The sequence below is a fragment of the Artibeus jamaicensis genome, unplaced genomic scaffold (assembly GCF_021234435.1).
Source record: "Artibeus jamaicensis isolate MK-2021 breed Jamaican fruit bat unplaced genomic scaffold, CSHL_Jam_final contig_252, whole genome shotgun sequence".
NCBI classification, from domain to species: Eukaryota; Metazoa; Chordata; class Mammalia; order Chiroptera; family Phyllostomidae; genus Artibeus; species Artibeus jamaicensis.
The window spans coordinates 2,507,809-2,529,787 of record NW_026521538.1 but is presented as its reverse complement, the minus strand read 5'-3'; the positions used below and the strand labels follow the sequence as shown (position 1 = coordinate 2,529,787).

Genomic DNA, 21,979 nt, shown 5'->3' with positions numbered 1-21,979 from the left:
ACTTTACTTTATCCAGCACAACACAGAAGCACTTATAATATGAAAAATTATACTTGGATAGCAGAGAAATGGCTTCATTTTTAAAAACTATAAAATCTGCAAATGAACCAACAACTGATTCTCCTGCAGTTTTCTTAATGCATCCTTCCGTAAATGAACTTGCACTAGTTAATGCAGTGACATATTTCATACTTGAAAATGCAAAATAGTTCCTACATCTACTTGGAGGTTTATTCTCACTTCTATTCAAACTAGACATAAAATACATGTTGTAATTTACATTAACAGAAAAAAAAAGCTTTAAACCAGTTATTATTTAGAGGATCTTATATAGACCTTACTCAAAGTTTTAAACCAGGTATTATTTAGAGGATCTTATACAGACCTCCTTAATGCAGGAAACATTAATTAATGGGAAACAGAATGAGGAGACAATCAGCTCTATTCAAATTGCTAAACTGGCCATGTACAAAGTAACAAATCAAAGCCTTACTGTGACAGGCTGTTCTCACCAACACACAACTATATCATGACATCCAAATTACTATTTTTTAAAGCAGAGTACCTGCTTTTTATTGTTTCTTTCTCTTCCCCACCTGTCACTTCTTGCTACTCTAAGCATTTTTCTCTCTCAATCTAATGAGCATGTGCAAATTATGTACAAAATAGGGGGGAAAAGACTTCTAATTAAGGATCTGAGATGCTTTTTCTTTGAGCAAAGTATATGAACTTTAATATATCAACTTTTTGATACCTATTTTAGATCCTTACCAGATATTATTTGCTTACTTGGTGACATTCAAAATAGTAACATCCTCATTTAAGCCTCCCAACCCTACAAAATGATATTACCAGTCCAATTGTACAGACAAGGCACAGGGATATTACATAAAATTCCAAAGGTGAGAAAACTAGAATGTGGCTGATTCTAATCTAGATCATCTGACTCCAATGTTTGTGCTTCTAACTGCCTAAGGGCACTCTGAACATACCAGTGGGTTTTAGTGCCCTCCACTTTAATACCTTTGACAATCCTCTGGGAAAGACATTAATAAATGCAACGATTAGGAGATCAGAAACCCTAATTACCTCCTTTCACCTCTTCAAAAGCTGCTCCAAAAGATGTAACTGAGCCATAAAAATGAAAAGCCAGAGAAAGGAACATCAGTGGGTCAGCAAGGCTGACCAGGAAGTTTTCAGAGGTCTAGCCTTGTCTATGATTAGACTGCGTCTATCCTTCAGTGAAGCTAAACCCAAGACTCTCCACTGCCATTTGAGGATCTACTTGCCAAGGATTGTTCAGGACTGTTCCTTCTGAGATGTAGCCCTAAATGATCTCTGAATGCCTACTGAATGTAATAGATTTCAATAAATATTCCCTGAGTAAATGTAGGATAGGTATTTTCTGCTCCCTATTGCTATAACAAACTGTTACCTTACCTGACTCCCAATTATACCTTGAGCTCCTTGAAAGCAAGAAATATCTTGTCATTGTTATATCCTCAATGCCCAGCACCACTCCTGACACATGGATGGTATTCAATAAGTGATTGGTAAATAAGAAAACATAAAAACAAATGCTCCTACCATGAAGCAATAGTAATCCAGATGTTTTTCCTTAATTTGAGAGTGTGAATAGGTGAAAGGTATGTGTATTCTTGATGAAAGTTAAGAATTCTTTATAGTTATTTTTTTCATTCAATTCATTAGTTGTTTTCCTACTAACATAGACTCTTTAACTTGTATATATACAAATTAATGGTGAGGGCAAAATTACACCAGAGCCAGATTAAAGACCTATGTTCTATACCTGGTTCATTCTTGAAAACAACAATATCTTGCCACCATCAAAGAAATGATGCTCTATATTTTTAAAGTATTTCTATATACTTTTAATATACATGTTCCAATTATGAGAAATACTAAAAAGCACTAAGCTTATAAATGTATCTGAGTTAGTTTTCAGAGGTCTAGCCTTGTCTATGATTAGACTGTGCCTGTCCTTCAATGAAGCTAAATCCAAGACTCTCCAAGACTCTCCATTGCCATTTGAGGATCTACTTGCCAAGGATTGCTCAGGACTGTTCCTTCTGAGACATAGCCCTAAATGATCTCTGAATGCCAAAAACCTTGCAGTATGTTAGATTTAAAAAATTGTACATGGGAATATAATTTATACTACCCTAACTGTTGGGAACCGCCCTACCTGGTTTCAGAAGCTGTAACCCCCACCACCACCTCCCCATGGCTAAGGCTGAGTGAGAGACCTGCAGATCCTAAGCCACTAATGAGACAAAGCTTATCTCCCTGACAGGAGCGCTGCTTCTATTCCTTTTACTTCATCCATAACTGGCCCCCAATGCTTGACTGGTTAGCTAATGACAGGTAAGATTACCCAAGGGGGGAACAACCTAAGATAGGCACAATCACGGGGAGCCCCAGAGAACTTGGGGGGCCATAGCAAAAAGGGGGTGATGGACCCTTGCCCCTTGGCTTTCACATAGCCTGAGTCCTCATTCTCTCTGCAAGAAGTCTCCTAATCTCTTGGCTGCCTTACTTCCCCCTGCCTGACTTAATCCTGAAACAATGACAGAGGGCAGTGCAGCCCTGCACTGGAAAGGGTGGGTTTCCAAGGCAATCAGGCCTAAGAAAAAATACATAAACTCCTGTGAAACCTGCTCTGCTAAGAATGATAAAGGTCCAAGCAGGAAATGAGTTTGTTTCCCAGAGTTTTGTAGCCCTTTAGCTAACAGACCCTGGCTCAGAATAAGCCCTCATAGTTCTTTGTATGTTATCTATTGTTTGATCCTTACTGCCTGACAATGATTAATGAATTTTACCTGTATCCCTGTGCAAAATGAACCCAACAAAAACCCACTGAGAAAAAGGCTCTTGGCCCTTCTCCTTTGAGAGATCAGCTACCTTTTCTCCCCAAGCAGATCACGTCTTGGTAGACTTATTCTCAATCTGTGGCAGGTGGGTGGGGGGAGGGAAGGTGGGCCCTGTAAGTTGAGCCCCCCCCACACCTAACAAAGTTCATGAATGAAGCACTGTACTAAGTGCTCATATATTTTTTCTCATTTAATCATCATAACAAGTCCTTGAAGTATGTATAATTATTATTACCATTTTACAGATAAGGTAGTTAACACTCAGGTCACACAACTAGCTAGTAAGTGTGGGAGCCAAAATTGAAACCCATCTTTGACTGATACTCAAACTTCACTGCTCACAACTCTGCATGCCAAAGTATATCTTCAGCAAAGAACTCTATATTTTCCAGATCACAACTGCCTAATAACATTATAATATACCATATTTATTTTTAAATTCATCATTTTGAGAATAGAAAATTACTTCCCTTCATGAACTCCACACCCACCTTCCCATCTTAACCACTTTTGAAATCTTGAATCACATGGGGACTTTTTATCACTACCTTTCCCTTTTCTGAAAATTAGACTTTGCCCTCTCAATATTATGAAAACTCTGTTGGCACTCACCACTGTGTTTCCTCTGCATAAAACTTGCCACAGCTATTAGCGGTGAAGGTCATTACCTTATGTGACTATGAAGTCTTAGAAAACTTGAACTCTGTAATGCAAGTTCTAAAAGGTTTCTATACTATCCCCTACAATAAATGTTGAGTAAAAACATCTGAGAAAACCAAGAAAATTACGTGATTAAATGTAGTAAGTTTGTCTCTGCATGGAACAGTTCTTTAGGAAGATCAATTACATGTTATTTTTGTTCCCAAAGAGCAAAAGAAGCTGGGTGGCAGATTTTATTTGCTTACATGCCAACAGGCTAAACATCAACATTGAAAGAATCAAACTGTCTTCTGTTTTCCTCAATACTCAAACAATCAGGGAAGAGGTTTTATTCACCATGACTTACCTATTATTGAAATAGTTTCCTTTTCCCCACTTCTGACTTACTTCCACCCAAAATTTATCTCCCTCCACTCTCCATATTCAACAAGTTCCACTGATCTTCATACCCAGGATGTCTAATCTGTCCAGTTTTCCCCATCTCTAATGATACTCCAGGTTACAAGAACATATACAGCTGCCTAGGTTACTGTAAAACCTACCTAACTGGTTGGTTTTGCTTCCTTCTATGCATCTTCACCTTGCTCCCAGAATAACCCTTTTAAAAACAATTAGCTGCTCAGACATTCCCCCTCTCCCAAACCTTTCAATGACTTCCCATAATTCTTGTTATAAAACCAACATTTTAAATATATCTTACAAAACTCTTCCTAATGTGACTACAATCAATTTCTCTTAGTTTTTGTCACTCCTGTACTTATATGCTATACAGAGTGGAGCAAAAGTAGGTTTATAGTTGTTCGTATTGAAAATACAATAATAAATAATACAAGAATAAACTTGGTGTTTCGCATACACAGAACTGCAGATCTTCTTTTGACACACCCTGCATAACCACATTAAACTCCTTTCACATTCCTGAACTCTCCATGTTGTTTGTTTTATGGAGTTTTTTGTCATCTTAGCCTCTCCACAGTCTCTTCCCTTTAACTAGTCTAATCCCCTGCAGCCTCTTAACCATCTTCACCTACCTAATTTCTACATAACCTTTAGGTCTCCACCACAGCTCTTTCTCTGAGGGCCTTAGCTAATCATTCTAGATGAGACTAGGTGCCTCTGCCATATACTTCTCCTATTACAGCTCTTATATTTTATTGTAATTACTTCTTTGTCTAGTCGCCCCCAGCACATTATATGCTTATTAGACAAGGAATTATAATGTCTTCTTACTCATCATCATATCCCCACCACTTTATCACAGTGCCTGGGTATAAACCACAGACTCAATGTTGTTTGTTTTTCTGTAGAATGAATAAATGAAATAACAAGGAAACAAAACAACATGGAGGTAGAAATTGAAAAGGGACAGATTTAAATGGTATTCTGATCAACAAAAATCCTGTATCAAAAGCACATCCTCAAATAAATAACTGAGATTTCTGGATTTTGCTTATTTCATGGAAAGGTGAAGAATACCATTTTCACCCTAAAACAAAAGGTGGATAATGTGCAAAATCATAATTTTTTTGAACTCATCAGAGAAGTAACTAACTCAAAATCTAAAGAAAGACAGACTCACTTCTTTACCTGTAGTAAGTGCTGGATACCATATAAGCCAGTAAGAACTCAGCTGAAATGTTTTAAAAATTGCTAAAGGCCAAATGTGCGCTACCATGAGTATATAGAACCCTTGACAACCACAGAAACAAGGAGAATTCTCACCCACTCACAGAATCTTCTCCACAAACCACCCCAAAGTGACATTAAATTTCAATCAGATATTATCAAGCTAATTCTAAAACAGATATATGGACACAAAGGAACTACAATAGTCAAAACAAAATTAAAAAAGGAAAGTTGGAAAACTCACAGTATCTGATTTCAAACTTACTGTAAAGTAATCAAACCAGTGTGGTACAGCAGAAAGGGTGGATATGGGGGGGAAAAAAAGGTCTAGAAATAGACTCACATATATGATCAATTGATTTGCAACAAGATACAAAGGAAATTCAAAGAAAAAGAACAGTATTTATAATTAATGGTGCTAAAACAATTAAAAATTGATATGTAACAACAAAAGATAACTTCTATCCATATCTCACAATAAATACAAAAAAACTAAGTTAAAATGAATCAAAGACCTATATGTAAAACCTAAAACTTTAACACTACTTAGACGAAAATACAGGAGAAAACCTTTGTGACTTTGGGTTAGGCAAAGATTTTTTAGCTACAACTCCAAAAGCTAATTTTGGAGTTGTATAAATAAAAATTTAATTTTATGAATAATAAAATTAAGCCTAATTATTATTCATAAAATTTTTTAATGTTTACATCAATAAACTGGACTTTGGCAAAATTAAGAACTTCTGCTCTTCAAAGACATTATTAAGAGAGTGAAAAGAAACCACAGATGGAGGAAAATATTTGCAAATCATGTAACCAATGAAAGACTTTTATCCAGAATATATAATGAAACACTCAAAACTCGATATCCAAAACACAACAATTTGAACAATACTTATCAAAGAAGTTATAGAGATAGCAAATAAGCACACCAAAAAATGCTAACATCATTATCACTAGAGAAATATAATTCCATTTACATAAAATTCTAGAAAAGGCAAACTGTAAAGACAAGAAATACATCAGCAGTTACCAGAAACTTAGGGGTTGACAACAAAGAGGCACAGAGGAATTTTTGGATTGATGGAACTGTTCTCTATTTTAATTATATGGGAGTTATATAACGACTGTATGTTTTTTGTCAAAATTCACAGAATTCTTTCAAAGATGAATTTTACTATATATAAATTATATCTTCACTCTTTAAAGAAATCCACATTCCATAGAAAATCATACTAAAATACAGGTGACCACACTGACTCATTTCTGATTCTTGGCTTGAAAATATACCTATCTAATGTGAGTAACTAGTGCAACCTTAATGAAGTTACATTACTAAGACTAAAGATCAATTGCTTTCTTAAAACTTGAGGCTACAGTCTTTCCTAATTTAATTCTGTAGTCATTACTTGAAACTTCCATGACTTATTCAACTTTGCATGAGTCAAGATTGTAAAACTTAGTCTCCTTTAACTACTGACTCTATTATCTACTTCATATACAACCAAATCACACAATTCTTTGCATTGCACTCAGGGAGTTATATGAAACTATATTTTCAATCTGGATAGTTTTATTCTGGCGAGCCCAAATGACATTAAGCATGTCCATATATAGTAATTTTTTTCTAAAACACACCTTTTTTCATAATTCCTTGCTCAAAAACCTTAGTGACTCACCAGAATCCATTCAAGGTTCTCCCCAGTTTTGTGTCAATCTACTGTTTCAATCATATTTCTAACACTCTTAGATACAAATCCTCCCTCCTATAACTGGGTAGCCTCACAGTCTGTTCATGCCAACTTCTGAAATGCCCTCTTTGAATTATCTCAGTTTAAACAATCTTAGTTACTATTTATTCAAAGAGCTCAAATCCAGTATCTTCCTTTAACTATTTGAAGACACACTGATTTCACCCTTCTGTGATTTCTTATGCATTCATTATCTATGGTATGAATTTGTCATCATAATACTACCTTATATTGTTTAAATGTTTCACTTATAAATGTCATCTTATCCTCCATAATATAGTTTCCTAAGGCCAAATGCTGTTTCTCATGTTTGTTGCATCCCAGGAACACAACAGGAGCTCAATAAATATTCAGAGAGAAAAAAATTAATGTGGAATTTTATTTTAAACTAATTTTAAATCACCTGAAAGTTTTAATTAATTAATTTTAAATTTGTGTACTTGACTTCCTGGAAAAACTTATTTTATAGCTTGATAAACTTAAGCCAAAAACAGTAGACTTTTGCTCACTCAGATCTGCCACTGGATCACATTTATCTTTGTACTGTTGAATACAGAGTGTGACATGACACATGAAAAACACTCAAATAACTGTTTAAATTTTATTTTCTAAGGCCACAAAGTAAGAAATGGAACCCTGGAGTTCTATCCCAATTCCCCCAATGATTATATTAGTGCCTTGAAATGCCCTCTTATGTCTTATATTTATTCATAGAATCTCCCTAAATAGTCTACAAATATCACAAAGACAAAAACTGCTTTCTCCTCTCTTTAAAGCTTACAGAGCAACTATCCTGGTGCTGAGTCCATGCATAGTAGGTAGGCAATATTTCTATCAGATTTCTTTAGAGTAACATAAAGGCAGCTTATATAACACTTCTCTGCCCCATGTAAAAACACATCAGTTACTCTTCCTACTGGGAAGATTTATTTTTCATCATCTTTGGCACAAATTATAGAATGCTATCTGCCAGGTCCATGCCCTAATAAATATGCATCCACAAACAATTATGAAGATAGATAGCTTATGGGGAGGGGGCACTCTCTGGTCAGGTCCCAATGCTGGCCTGTGGTTAGGGTGAAGGGTAAGCAGGGGAGGGGTGTGGCCCCATGATTAATCACTGCCCACTCTACTTAGGGGTATTTATCACAGCCCACTGTCAGGTAAATCACTGGAAAAACACCTCTTCAGTAATTAATGTGAAGTGACGGATGGACAGCCCCTGGGCCCATTAATCAGGAACATCAGCAGCCTACTGAGATTATGAATGTCAGGATGCATAAACTGCCGGTGGATCAATAGGCCCAGGAATTCATCCAAGGCACTCATTTCCGAGGCATCTCCGGTACATTAGGCTCCCAGACCCCTCCCCCAATCTGAAATGAAAAGCAAGGCTTCAGAACAAAAAGCAGGAGCTGAGGTCTAAAGTGGCCACTGGGAAAAAAAAAGTCGGGGAAGCTGCCAATGATTAGGAAGGGTACCAGGGTAGCAACATGAGCACAGAACTATACCCACTAGGAGGCTCTCAAAAGGCTCAGTGCCCTGAAAAAGCAGAACCAGGAGGATAACAGTTAACAGAGCCTGACTATCCATTTTAGTATAATCCAGCTTCTTGTTTCTAATCTTTTACCAACTTTTCTGTCCACGTTTTCTTTCCTTTCATATTGGCACCACTAATAAAGAGTAGAGAGGAGTTAAGAGAAAGAAAATTCAATTTCTGCTACATAACAACCTAGGTAAAAAATTGCTATTCAAGAGGAAAAAGAATTTGTATAAATAAAATCATTGAATTATCCTTGAGTTTAATTTAGCCTCATTTTCTCATTACCATGACAAACTGGGAACTGACAGCAGAAGTACCCACAATTCTTCAATTAAGAAAAAGGTGGTCTTCCTGACTCATTACCATTTACAAAGCATTCTGCCAATATAATAAACAGGTTAAAAGCTAAACTGTGTGATGGGATTCCAGCAAGATGAAATCACATCTTAATTCCATTTCTTCTTCAAGTAAAACAAAAAAAAATTCTCCATCAAAAAGGTCTGCTCAACCTGTAAAACAGTATGGAGCTGAAAGAGAATTACTGTTTGATCGCCATGCCAAATTTAGTCAATTTTGTATGGGAAATAAGGCTGTGCTTCAGCCTCATATTGAACACCCTCTAGGCTGGCAGTAACGGGAATGAGACTGTACTTGCTGCCACATCCCGCCAAACCCCAGCACTGTGCTTTGTGGTCAGACTTGGGGCAGAAGTGCAATTGTTGGTTAGAAAGTGTCTCACGAGTTACAGCTGCCTGTTCCGCTAAATCTCATTTCATCCTACTGATGGATAGATGGACAGATGGCTGCTTGGTGAAAGCAGCATTATCAGATGGAGCCTCTGAATGATGGATAGCCCTCTTTCTACCTTCTCCAAACCACCATCGATCCAAGCCATATTTCAGTGGTCAGAGCCTAGTAATATTAAGACACACAATCAGGTTAAGTTACTTGCAGTGTAAACCTCTAAAACAGAAATTCTAACACCTCTGCTTTGCTGTCAAGAACCAGGCTGAAAATGTTAGTTTCATTCTATCTAGCTGCTAACCCAATGAATTCCAATAGCTCAAAGCTCAAAGCTCAAAGCCCAAAGGGAACAGCTGGGCTTCATTCCTAGGAGCACTTGAAAAGCTAGTTTGCCTGCCAAATTTTTTAGTAGCCAGTTTTGTGAAATGAACTCTGCAGTACTAGTGAGCAAGATCTGCGAATATGCGTATCCAGTGGAGTGTGAAGCTTTTAGAATCAGACAAACTACAAAGTTTATCTGTGATATAATCACTAATCCCAAACATGTAGAGCTTTAGATATACCAAGTGAACTACCAACATCAAGGAAGGCGAATAAAACTGGAATAGATTAAAATTGTCTTCTGAACATAATCCTAAAATGATGTTTCTATCTAATCTGCCTGGTTGGCTTCTACTTTCTTGTGTATACATCAAATCGTAAGTACTAACCCTTACCTGTTTTCATGAGCACACTTCAGCATCCATTTGCTTTGTCACCTTCTAAACATTCATCTCAGCTTGACTATTTGGACTCCATACCCTCTTTGTTCCTTCCACATTATCCTGTGCTCTCAGTCAGCAATTCAGACTCACATAACTGGACTCTGTATCCAAGTTATTTCCATTTATGTGAATGGAAGAAATGGACTGACTCCAGCTTTGTGACAAAGTCCCAGAACCCATATGCCCTCTTTTTTCTTAGCTCACATATCCCCAAATGACTTCTCTAAATGCTTCACAGCCAACTATAACCTAAATCAGCTTGGGCTGGCTCCTAAGCCTCTCCCTCTTGACTGACCTGTTGCTACCTGGGGCCTAATACTCAGAGAATTTGTCTGTATTCGTCTGTGAGGTCAAATAAATGTCTCAGTAGAGTGGCAATTGTCATTCATGCTGTAATGGTAGTTTAATACTTCAATATTTATTCCTCAACAATACCTATAGCCTGTTCCTGGCAAAAAAGAAATTATGTTCTATTTATACAACATACTATTTAATTATAATACATCAAAAATAGTACTGCCTCTCACATAAACATTAAAGAACTTTTGTAGAATCTTAGAATTACATTACTGAAGTCAGACTTCAATGTCCTAAATTTCTGAATAAGGAAACTGAGGATCTAAGGTTGTAGTGCCCATGGTTAGATAAATATTAAGTAGCAAAGCAAGACTGGAACCTAGATTTCAATTACAAGTGCTGTGTTCATTCTATTACACTTCTCTGACATTTCACTTGCATCTTTGGGATTTCACAGGGAAAGAGGGTAAGAGTGACATTTGTGTGTGAGCCCATGTGTTTTGGGAAAGAAAATGGCTACAAGTAATTAAATTTGGTCATTCATACACTATTGTGCTTGCCTTCAAAGATGCCCATGGGATCCCTTGAGAGCCACTTGCTATGTTAGAGAACAAAATTAAATGAATCCACCCTGGCTGGTGTAGCTCAGTGGATTGAGTGTGGACCTGGGAACCAAAGGGTCACCAGTTCAATTCCCAGTCAAGGCACATGCCTGGGTCGTAGGCCAGGTTCCCGGTGGGGGGCATGCAAGAAGCAACCACAAATTAGCCCTGGCTGGTGTAGCTCAGTGGATTGAGCGCAGGCCTGGGAACCAAGCAACCACGGTTCGATTCCCAGTCAGGGCACATGCCTGGGTTGCAGGCCAGTCCCCAGCAGGGGACTCACAAGAGGCAACCATACATTGATATTTCTCTCCCTCTCTCCTTCCCTTCCCCTCTGAAGATAAATAAATAAAATCTTAAAAAAAAAAAACCCACAAATTGACATTTCTCCCCCCTACTTTCCCCTCTAAAAATAAATAAATCTTTAAAAAAATTTTTAAATGAATCCCTGACAACTAGAAACCTCTAATCTTCCCTTCTTTATGTATTTGTCCCAGTCCTATCTAGATGGCTATAAAGAAAAAAGCAGAAAGATATTTGATACAAATAGAATCAAAAAGCAAGAGTCTCCATATCTTAAACTAAATGGATAGATGAGCATGTCCTTTTCATTCCCAAGGATGCCACATTCTGGTCAAATGCAGAGCACAAGTCTACAGACTGGACTTCACCCTCTGGTGGCCAAAGTATGTCACCGCTGCATTCCCTGATTGCCAAGCCTCCATACTAATCTTTGTAACTCATCTCAAACAACCTCATTTTGATTGAAGGATTTATCTAAGACTTACAGCTTTTGAATTGATAACTTAGTAGTTTTATCACTACCACAACTATTCAACCAGTTTTCAACCCACTATGTGTTCAGGATATACTAGCTGAGCAAAGTTTAATCAGAAAGTTAATTGTGCTGCAAAAATAATCACATAATACACATCAAAACCAAATGTATTATCCACAGTAATGCTCATCCTCATTAACATAAATGATAAGGATGACTTTCCCATCCCATTCCCACAAAAAGGTGCCTCATTCCTAGAACTCTACTACAACTATTCTTAGCACCAGATAAACATTTCTCCTCAGAATTCCAAAAAAAGCACCTGCCTAGAAAAAAATAACTTGTGTTAGGTGAATAATACTGAATGACTACTCTCTGAATTCTTATTTCCATATACTCCCTCAATTCATAAAAAGACTGTTTTACTTGCATTAGCCAAATACATTTTACAATAATCAATTTTTATACATACTTGCAAAACTATCTAAAGCCAACACAATCCGTTCCTTTCATTAAAAAAAAAGTATTTTTATAGAGTTTCTATTTGGTTAAGAAAGATCTATTAAACAATGCCTAGAGAACAATGACATATTTTTCAAAATCTGCTGCTGTGAACCATGTCTAATTATGTTTTCTGTTTCATTAAGGTTTAGGCCCTACAAGCGAAAGTGAGTTAGTGGTGGAGTAGCATCAATATTAGAAGAGGAAGAGAAAGAGGAAAAAATAACCAGCTACCATTTAATGAGTGCTTACAATATGACAGGAACTGTGCTAAATGTTTTACATATATTACCTCATTTGATTCCACTATAATACAATGAATGAGGTGACTATTATTATCCCAATTTTACAGATGAGAAATCTGAAGCTTAAATAACTAATATCACACAGCTTCTAAGTGTTGGTTAGGATTTCAAAGACCCTACATTTAACTACTATCCTAGACTGCCTGACAGTCAGCAAGATGGTCTCTCACAATAGTATATTCATTTCATAAGTATTCACAATTTGATTACAATCTATATAAATGCAAAGCAACCAACGAGAGTTCAAAGACCGCAGCAGTGAAACAAGAAAACTACCATATTTTGCCATGTATAATGCACTCCCATGTATATTGCGCATCCACATTTTTGGCCCAAACTTCCAGAGAAAAAAAATCTTTTGTTTTAATTTTTAAATTCAATGTATTTATTTATATTTAAAAACAAAACTGATTATCATATTCTGGGGTATTATTTTGCATATGGATATCAATGCTTTCTAGAGTTACATTTTTAACACATAAGCATAAATAAAAGAATTAAAAACATTTATATAGATATGGAATTAATACTATGCATGTATAATGTACATCTTTATTTTTCCCTCAAAAATTGGGCAAAAAAGTGCACATTATACACAGCATAATACAGTAACCACAATGAAAGAACTTTCATGCTTTCATGGCTTGCCTATTCTCAATAAATAACCTTCCAGACTTAAAAGTACTGACAATAAAAATTTGCTATTGTCTCTGAAACTTCCTCATTCACCTTGCCTCACCCTCAAAGCCATCTGGTGTCAGGAGAGGACTCCCTCTTTTCTATTCCCCATTGGAATAATCTCTATACTTCTTAGTAGAACACCCCCAATCATTCCAAACCTTACCCTTCTTTATGTACTTCCCTTTCTCCAGAGCAATTTCACTGGTCATTGTTCCCAGTGAACAACGACCAGTGAAACTGATAACAGAGTTCTCAGACTGGAAGAAGCTTCAAACCAGAAACTCGTACATCAAATACCTACTACAGATGGTTTTTCAAATGTAACCTTAAACAGACTAATAGGTGCAGTATTTTACTATTAGTCTTCCTTGGAAATTATAGCCTTTGCCTCTCTTCAAGCAGTTGGTCAAAGAATACAGCTTATATAACTGGAAGAAACATTGCATGAAAAATCTTGAATATCAACAAATGAAAGATACAGAATACATGATTCCAGTAGGATCTTGGGGGCACCAAAATACATAAACTATGGCATGAAAGGTTTTTCTCAAAACCTAACACAATTCATGCCCCCAACTTATTTTACACTCCACTGGCTATAGTCATGCATCAGCAACAACTGATTTCATGCCTTACAGGCTGGGAACTAGCCTGCAGCTTAGTCTCTTTCACACTCCATTGATATGGTAGCCCCATGGTTCACCAAGTTTAATGTTAGCACCTATTATTATAGGCCATCTCAAAAGGCAGTCAGATCAAAGCTTTAAAATGACAGAACGCTAGCAATATAATATGTAATAGAAAGATAGAGAGAAAAGTCTGTGTCCTACTCAGTGTATCTACCTTGGGCAGGGATTGGGGGGATAGAAAGAGAAGTTAGAAACTTGCTTTTAAAACTTCTTTCCCTCATTACACATTTAAAGGTTGGTCTATGTTTCTAGATTTACTTGAAATTAGTTGTTCTCCTGGATCTATCCTCAGTTACACAGATATCCTATAGTAACAATAAAAGAGTTGAAACTGATCAGGCTTTTGGGGGCTGTGCCTCAAACTTGACATGCATTAAACTTAATCTTTCCCCTCATTTTGGATACAGAGACTACAACTAATAAACCACTGAGTAAATTTTGAAAGCACAGACTTAATCTGTGCTAAGTATTTTATATATATCCTAACAAACTAGCAGGTAGTAGCAATTATCTCAATTTTACAGATTAGATATCTGAAACTGAAGTTACAGCTTTGCTGTTGATTAGGATTTCAAAGTCCCTGCACTTAACTACTATTAATTACAATGCATGCCTTCTAAAAAACAGGATAAAGCATAGCATAATTAAAAAAAAAAACACTCAAGTGCAATAGAAACAAGAGAATAACTGTAATAGAGGTGGAGTCCATATGTTAGAGATAGTTATGACTCTATATTCTCCTTCCTTGCAGCTATGCTAGTAAATGTAAAGGCCATATGTGGCTGGTAAGAAACTGAGACCCCAAGACTTCAAAGCAAGTTGCCCTTTAAAGTAGGCAAAGAAAATATTAAATAATTAATAAATAAGAGTTCTCTTATATGCAAATTAAAAGTTTACTAATTAGAGTTTGAATAATAATACTTATCTTAGAATACAACAGTATCTTCAGAGAAATGCCGCTTTAAGGATCAGGAAGCCAGTACAGAGTGCTGCATAAAGCTTTCAGAAAAGAATAATCTGCTGAGCAAACACAGCTGAGGTACTTAAACTGTGTTCTAATCTATCTAGTATTCTAATGATATAAAAGAAAGATAAGACTGGTAAAAGCTAAGACTAGGTAATTACCTTTTCTCACAAACAAAAAGATTAAGTGCATATAGTGTACTAACATCTATGTTAGGAGCAAAGGAGATTGTAATGTAGGACTACAAGTAATAACATGGTTTGAACCACATGAATAATGTAGCCTTCCCTTTAAGTTGTCTCTACCTAACTGGGAGGATAAGAATTTTCTGAAGTTGTTTTAAGGTGGTACATAATTGCCAAAGAAAGAGTAAAGCAGTAAATGATAAACAGCCAGAGAGAAAAATCACTAAGGCCCTAGAATGGTTGAATAAGTCATAAAGTAGGTGGAATTGGAACCAGACCTTCATTTTTCAAATTTACTTTATTTTTATTAAAGTACAGTTGGCATACAATGTTATATTAGTTGAAGGTATACAACATAGTGGTTTGACATTTATATACCTTCCAATATATTCCTTACATAGTAAGGAACTAGACCTTCAGAAGACCGAGAACTGAAGGGAGACATTCCAAGTAGAAGGAATAGCCTAAAACAATATGAAGAGGCAATAAGTCAAAAACTTTTGCTTTGGAGACAGTTACAGAAACTAGCCTAGATAGAGTTCAGTGTTGGAAAGTAGTGTAAGATTCTGCTAGAAAGACTGTTTTCAGCTGGAGGGTCTTCAACACCAGGTTTAGGCATTCAATATCCTAGGCCATGGAGAGTTGAGTCTAGACCTTATAGATAACTCCTGAGAAATGATACCATTACAGATCTCCTCCATACCTTCCCTTACTCCATTTGCCCTTTCATTTACCCTGGCATCTCTTTTAATAGGAACCACCTGTGTAGAGTTGACAAGCTAGCACACAATCTTACACTAACATCTCTTATGCTTACTTAATCTAATGGTATCAAATGACCAAGCAGTAACATATTTTAACCAAAAATCAGAAACAAGATCAACAGGAAAGATGGGATGGGCTCCAAACAATGTGTCCCAAGTCTAATCCCTTCTTCAGAACTAGACATAATACCTAGTGGAACCATCAAATACACTTACTTTGTATAACCATTCTCATAATCAAAGAAAGGACTGAACCACAATCTGCCCCACATTAAATTCTACTCCATGATCCAAATAATATCTAGAAATTCTAGCCTTGATGTCTGATGAATACTGTTCTAGTTGGCTGCCTCTGAAACAATAACAGCTGGTGGTATGTGTATATATACACATGTTAAGCAAACAAACAAATAAAACAACAGGATATACATTTGGCTCTAGATATGGTAACTGGCCTTATTAACCATTGCAATAATGCCTTGAAAAGATAAACCCCATCCCTATTACTCTGACTTTTATAGTCTCATTTCCTGGGATGAAGTGTTATTTCTAGTCTGTTCAAAATTTTTAAATCTATCCAATCCATACTCTCATCAAAAGAACACCTAACTTTACAGTTTTGATGACAGAAGGAAACTGTGACACCTTGAACTCTAGGTGAACTCTAGGTGTGACACCTTGAACTCTAGGTGTAAACAGCTACACTCTAGCTGTTTATTTCATCTTGTTATCAGAGCTAACAGAATAGATTCCATTCAAACTGCCCAAAGAAGCCAAACTGCCTTGCTTTTTTCTCTTTCTCCTCATCTCCTCTATAATTTCCACACAACCACCTTGTTCTACTGCTGCCATCTTCCCCCAACTGCTCCACAACAATTCACAGGCTGTCACAGACTGTCAGCACTGCGTTTGGGGACTTGGGAAGTACTCTTGTGGGACAGTGCAGTGTGTTAGTACAGCATTTTCCCAGATACAATGTCACTCTTTATAGCCAGTTGCAAATTACTTTCCTCTTAAAAAAATAATACTCCTAATAAGACAGGTACAAGGAGATTTTAAATAACCAAGATTAAAACCCACTTTGGTTTGCTCTGAGATCTGGACCATTCCAGAGTCATGCATAATGAAAGCCCAGGCCTCTACTTATATGAGACATACACACCATCTAGGAACATCTGAAGTCAGCTTTCTGAGGCTAACAAAAGCAAAGAGACTACCAAAACACATATCAAAAGAGAATCTTCTTTCCCCCTTTTTCTGTTCCTTTGGCTCCTCATTGTTAGAGTCCATTTGAGAAAACTTTAAGCTCAGCTGTCAACACCAACATTTACTTCTCACTTGCTATGCAAAATCATTTAAAAGAAAATTCTGCAAATCACCAATAACATTCCATTATGGTTTCTATCCAATTTTTTGCCACATGCTTCAGCAGCACACAAGTACAATTATCTTCTAACAGTTGCTGTGACTGACCCTTTTGTACTACTTAAACCTTTACCCTACACATCAGCTTCCCAGCTGCCACTGGCTACACATGAGAGTCAGAAGCTGAAATAGACTGCAACGATCAGCAGAGGATGTGGGTCAGAAAAACATGTCACAAAACAGCAGTTCCTACCAATTTAATAAGCTTTCTTAAAAAATGTTTTTATTTTTTTAAAGATTTTATTTATTTATCTTTAGGGGGGAAGGAAAGGAAAGGAAAGGAGATGGGGAGAGAAACATCAATGTACAGTTGCTTCTTGTGTGTCCCCTGCTAGGAACTGGTCCGCAACCCAGGCATGTGCCCTGACTGGGAATCGAACCGCAATCCCTTGGTTCGCAGGCCCGCACTCAATCCACTGAGCTACACCAGCCAGGGCTCTTAAATTTTTTTTTAATTGAAAATGAATACCTATAGAGTAATACTAAAAACTGAAATCAATTTCACTAAGTATCTATTTTTCATTTCCAAGTTCTCTGATATTCATTCTCCTTTACTACAAACTTAATTATCTATTCTTTAATCCTTACAGTACCAATGTATCTTTGCTGATCCCTATATGAACTATAGGGAAGCTAGAGCTTAAAAGGAAGGATGTTAATTCTCAGTTTTTTCAGTGGAGAGAGACTGAAGGAAGCAAAACTAGTAATCCATCTTTGAGAAATGATTCCAGTTTTTAACCATCCTCCTTTCTCTTTATATCAAACATCAAAATTAAGAAAGAGACAGTAAAGAAAGAAAATCTTCCAAAGAGCCTGGGTCTTTTAGGAAATTGCCACTTTAAAGCTTGTTATACATGAAAATTATAAAATATAATGATGGAGAGGAAATAATATAAGCAAACAAATATTTAGAGTAAATGAACAGTATTTTTATAAAACATGCGTAAGTATATCTGACTTACCAAATAAGTGACATTTATTTTTCAAATAATAAAACTCTAGAGCAAATAGACTGTCTGAAGTAAAGTGATATAAAAGTCCCCTTCTGATAGACGACACAGCAGCCTCACCTGAAAAATAATGAGAGTTATTTTTATTAAAATATCTAGTTATCACTTCTTTGATAACTGTGCACTTAACATACTCATTTCGTGAATACTAAGAGTTTAACACAGTGATTTAGCATAGAATGTGCAATGAAAATACATACATACACACAAAAATACATTTTAGAAGCTCATCAACAAAACAGAGTAAAGAAATGTCATCTCTCATTCTGTCTTCTGAGAAGCAGAAACTCCTATTAATTGTCATTTTAAAAAAAATAGACAGACATGAAACAAAATAATACAAATGATCAAAAACACAAAATGAGCCCTGATCAGTGTGGCTCAGCTGGGTGGGCAGGGTCCAGCAGAGAGAAAGGCGGCAGGTTTGATTCCTGGTCAGGGCACATGCCGAGGCTGAGGGTTTGACCTGTAGTCAGGTGCCCCTGTAGTCAGGGCACCTAGGAGAAGCAACCAGTAGACATTTCTTTCTCACACTGATGTTTCTTTTCCTCTCTTTCTCCCTCCCTTCCCCTTTCTCTTAAAAACAAACAAACCCCCCCACACACAATCAAACCACCCACACACAAAAAGATATTCAACTTCCAGTTATTACTATAGTTCTTATAGGCAGGTGGTAGATGCTTAGTAAAGATATGCTGAATGGATGTTTGAATGGATGGATTAAAAATTAGACTCATCAGTTAGCAAAGAAATAAAAATAAAAATATTATTTATTGCCCATCAAACTAGCAAATATTTTTTAAAAAGCAGTAAGTCCCTGTTTTGGTGAGTGTGGAGTGAAAAATTATACAGAATCAACAATTTTAATGTCCATCTATATGGGTCAGAGTAAATAGATTATGACACACCTATGTATTATTTAAAACAATATTGACATTAAAAAGAACAGTGTAGCTCTACAAACACTGAAATAAAAATCTGTAAAACACATTAATAAGTTTTATAAAAATGGCAAATTTAACAAGTGTACAAAACCAATAAAAAGAAAACTTTAAAACAAGCCCTGGCTGGTATAGCTCAGTGGCTTGAGCATGGGCCTGCGAACCAGAGGATCACGGTTTGATTCCCAGTCAGGGCACATGCCTGGGTTGAAGGCCAGTTCCCTGCAAGGCCAGTTCCCAGCAGGGGACACACGAAAGGCAACCATACATTGATGTTTCTCTCCCTCTCTCCTTCCCCTCTAAAAGATAAATAAATAAAATCTTAAAAAAAAAAACAGTCATGTGACACAAAAGTAGAACTGAATAATGGGAAAATATTCCTTGTTTTAGGGTAGAAAATTCACCACAACTCAACATCATACAGATGTCAATTCTCCCTAAATTAAATTATAAATTTAACATAATCCCAATAAAATCTTTTTTTAATATATTTTATTGATTATGCCATTACAGTTGTTCTCTTTCCCCCCTTCATTCCCCTCCACCCTGCACACCCCCTCCCCTAATCCCAATAAAAATCTTAATACAGACAAGCTTTTTTTTACGGAGACAGCTGCTACTAAAGTTCAATGGAAAAAGCAAACATGTAAGAACAGCCAATAAAACAATAAAAATTTAGGAGCTAGCTCTTGATATACATATAATTAAAACTATGATAACAGTTCCAGAATAGAGAGACTAGTAAAAAAAGAAAAACAGAAAGTTCAGAAATAAACTCAATGGAAACTTAATATGTTAAAGGTAACATCTCAAAACACTAGGGCAAAATTGTACTTTTTTTAAAAAAAAGATTTTATTTATTTTTAGAGAGAGGGGAAGGGAGGGATAACCAGAGGGAGAGAAACATCAATATGTGGTTGCCTCTCTTGCGCCCTCTACTGGGGACCTAGCCAGCAACCCACGCAAGTGCCCTGACTGGGAATCAAACCAAAAACCCTTTGCTTTGCATCCTGGCACTCAATCCACTGAATCACACCAGCCAGGGCCAAAACTGTACTTTTTAAAGAATATATGCTGAGACAACGAATAAGTATTTGTACAAAGATTATTAAGATCACACAATATTTATTTAAATGTATCTCCAATTGAATCAGGGATCCAAACATAATAACTAAAACCATTAGTCACTGCAGTACTGTTTGTAAATGCAAAACACTGGATGTTATAAGAGAGTACTTTCCAACTGTAGGAGTAAGGAAAAGACAAAGGGAGGGAGGGAAGAGGGTAAACTCTAAAAATTGATGTGGAATGGATTCCAAAACATGCTGTTCGGTGAAAAAAGGGAAGTACAAAAGAGTATCATAGCATGCTATTTTTTGTGTGTTAAAAAAAAAAATCAAAGAAGAGGAGGAGGAAATATAGCTGTGTTTCCTCATTTCTAGGGAAAAACACACAGAAAGGATAATTCAGAAAATGAGATTGGATACCTATAGAAGGCAGGCGGACAGGGTAGAAAAGATTAAAAAACTGGGTGACAATGCTCTAAGGATATATTTTTAATATAATTCTGACCTTTGGAACAGTATTAATGTTTCACATATTCAAAAATAAGTAAGATTAACTAGGATGAAGAAAAAAACTTAGAATTCAAATAGAACTGAAGTGTACTTCAAATAACTAACATAAAAACATTGGGGAGAAAAGAATGTTGGGGAGAGAAAACTAACCCATGTAACTTTTAAACATGGTTTTTTATATTAGCGATGTCCAAAAGAAACATACTAAGAGCCACATACATATTTAATATTTTCTAGTGACTGTGTTAAAATAGAGTAAAAATTAACTTTATTATTTTACTCTACCTGATACAGCTAAAATATTTCAAAATATAAATAATATAGTATTAAAATATTAATTCCTTATTTCATAGTAAGTTTTCAAAATCCAGTATATATTTTATACTTATGACACATCTCAATTTGTGTGTTTAGTGGCCACCCTACCCTACTGGACAATGGAGAGTTAGATTATATGCTAAAGGGAAAAAAACTATCAACAAATATTGAACTCTACTTATAAAGTGTCTTTTAAATAGTGGTATGAGTTAGCAATTCATATTTTATGATATTCTAGAACTGAGCCAATAAGTAAAAACATGAATAATGAGGTTAGGTTTCTCACTGTTAGGAGAGGGAGTTATAAATATAAAATGAAGGAGGGAATAAATTCTGTAGTGTTGGGTTATAATCGGTGGTATCAATATAAATTCATTTCTTTCTGTAGACAGATAAAAATGTACATGAATGTGTGTGGACACACACATCTATCACATGTCTCTGTTTCCTAGATGCCTGCTGAGAGGGCCTAGAAGCACTGACACACTGCAGCAATGAGGACATCTACAGTCCAGATCCTGGCTTATAAAGCCATTCTCTACTAAAAGGAAGTAATAACTCATTCCAAAGCTCGGGCTGGAGAAGTATTAGATCTAGAACATCCTGCTGTGGAAAAAAGTGAGGAAGTACTCTAATGACAAGAGCAAGCCAAAAGGAGACAGGAATCAACTTCAAGGGGTTCCCACTGGCCAATCAGGGACAGCATAAAAATAATGAAATAAAGGAGTATTATAAATAAGCATAGAAGAAATGATGGAATTAGAAAACCATCATTTAGGAACCATCATGAAAATGATTCAGGCAGAAATCACTGATGGATACTAAAATTAGTAAGTAAAATTCCAAGAAATAACAGAATATTCATAGTCTCCAGTATTTTGTCAAAGACACTTCAAAACTACAAATGAAATGTAAGTACATTTAATTAATCCCAGTAAAAACGATTAAAATGATAAATTTTAT

General features: G+C 36.1%; 1 protein-coding gene across 7 annotated transcripts in view; it reads right to left on the bottom strand.

Annotated features, from left to right (window-relative positions):
* R3HCC1L (R3H domain and coiled-coil containing 1 like) overlaps window positions 1–21,979 on the bottom strand; it is an 89,294-nt gene that overhangs the window by 50,374 nt on the left and 16,941 nt on the right. For 4 of the 7 annotated variants that reach the window (XM_037138972.2, XM_037138977.2, XM_037138971.2 and 1 more), the window contains exon 2: window positions 18,133–18,240. The exons of the other annotated variants lie outside the window; for them this stretch is intronic. The gene's annotated coding sequence lies outside the window, so the exon portion shown is untranslated. The remainder of the gene's footprint in view (window positions 1–18,132; window positions 18,241–21,979) is intronic. 7 annotated transcript variants of the gene reach the window in all.